The sequence below is a fragment of the Rutidosis leptorrhynchoides genome, chromosome 10 (assembly GCF_046630445.1).
Source record: "Rutidosis leptorrhynchoides isolate AG116_Rl617_1_P2 chromosome 10, CSIRO_AGI_Rlap_v1, whole genome shotgun sequence".
Taxonomy (NCBI): domain Eukaryota; kingdom Viridiplantae; phylum Streptophyta; class Magnoliopsida; order Asterales; family Asteraceae; genus Rutidosis; species Rutidosis leptorrhynchoides.
The window spans coordinates 77,346,951-77,348,524 of NC_092342.1; the positions used below are offsets into that span (position 1 = coordinate 77,346,951).

At 36.0% G+C, this 1,574-nt stretch overlaps 1 non-coding gene across 1 annotated transcript; it reads left to right on the forward strand.

The window, feature by feature from the left end:
• The first annotated feature begins 897 nt into the window (after nt 1–897).
• On the forward strand, nt 898–1,003 carry LOC139873748 (small nucleolar RNA R71). Its single transcript, XR_011767472.1, has one exon. It is a non-coding gene; the product is annotated as a small nucleolar RNA R71 (small nucleolar RNA).
• Nucleotides 1,004–1,574: the final 571 nt, after the last annotated feature.

Sequence of the window (1,574 nt, forward strand, 5' to 3'; positions counted from 1 at the left end):
CAGTTTTAAAAGATATGATCTGTTTGTGAGGTGTACACAACCATCGTATTTAAAAGAGTGGCCTGATTGTATGCTTTTTGCATGATTGTGCGGAATGCCGGTATGTGGGGGATATTCTATATGCATCTTGTTAAGGTCAATTACCGGGTGTTTATATATCGTATGAATGATTTTACAATAGTGAGCAGACCTGCACAGTTTGTTTTCGAAATATGAGTATTTTGTGGTCTATTATACTATTGGAAATGATTGTTTATGATAAACTAATGAACTCACCAACCTTTTGGTTGACACTTTAAAGCATGTTTATTCTCAGGTATGAAAGAAATCTTCCGCTGTGTATTTTCTCATTTTAAAGATATTACTTGGAGTCATTCATGGCATACTTCAAAAGACGTTGCATTCGAGTCGTTGAGTTCATCAAGAATATTATTAAGTCATTTATAGTTGAATATATTATGAAATGTTATGCATACTGTCAACTTTCGATGTGATGAAAGTTTTTCTTTTAAAAACGAATGCAATATTTGTAAAATGTATCATATAGAGGTCAAGTACCTCGCGATGTAACCAAATGTAATGTATTTGCCCAGATGGATTAGGACGGGTCGTTATAGTTGCATCTTCAATTCTGCGAGTTGTTTTGCAAGAGATTCCATCTTGTCTGTGAGAGTTTTGATGGCCTCCATTTGATTATTAAGTGCGGAGAGTGGTGCAGATGATGAAGTTGTTCCACCACTGTTCCAGTCATGATGATGCATAGTCATGTTCTCGAGCAACTCCCATGCTTCGTCTGCGGTTTGGTTCATCAGATTTCCTTGAGCAGCGGCATCGATCGTCGTCCTATGATTTACAGTAAGACCATTGTAGATGGTACAGATTTGGGTTGACCGTTCTAACTGGTGATTAGGGCATTTCTTCAGCAGGGTTTTGAATCGCTCCCATGCAGTGTAAAGAGATTCATCATAACTTTGTTTAAAGTTAATGATGTCATTCTTGAGTTTGGTTTGTTTAGAAGGAGGGAATTATTTGGTTAGGAATTTAGTAGCCATACCCGTCCATGACGTGATGGAATCTTTTTCCAATCCTTTAAACCATGTTTGTGCATGATGAGTGAGAGAATAGGGGAACAATGAAAGGACCCGTCCTAATCCATCCGGACAAAGTCCATATCGATTATAAACAATTCACACAGTTGATTACATCGCGAGGTACTTGACCTCTATATGATACATTTTACAAACATTGCATTCGTTTTTGAAAAGACAACATTTCATTACATCGAAAGTTGACGGCATGCATACCATTTCATAATATATCTAACTATAATTGACTTAATATTAATCTTGATGAACTCAATGACTCGAATGCAACGTCTTTTGAAATATGTCATGAATGACTCCAAGTAATATCTCTAATACGAGCAAATGCACAGCGGAAGATTTCTTTTATACCTGAGAATAAACATGCTTTCAAGTGTCAACCAAAAGGTTGGTGAGTTCATTAGTTTAGCATAAATAATCATTTCATAATTTTAATAGACCACAAGATTTCATATTTCCATTTCTCATGAA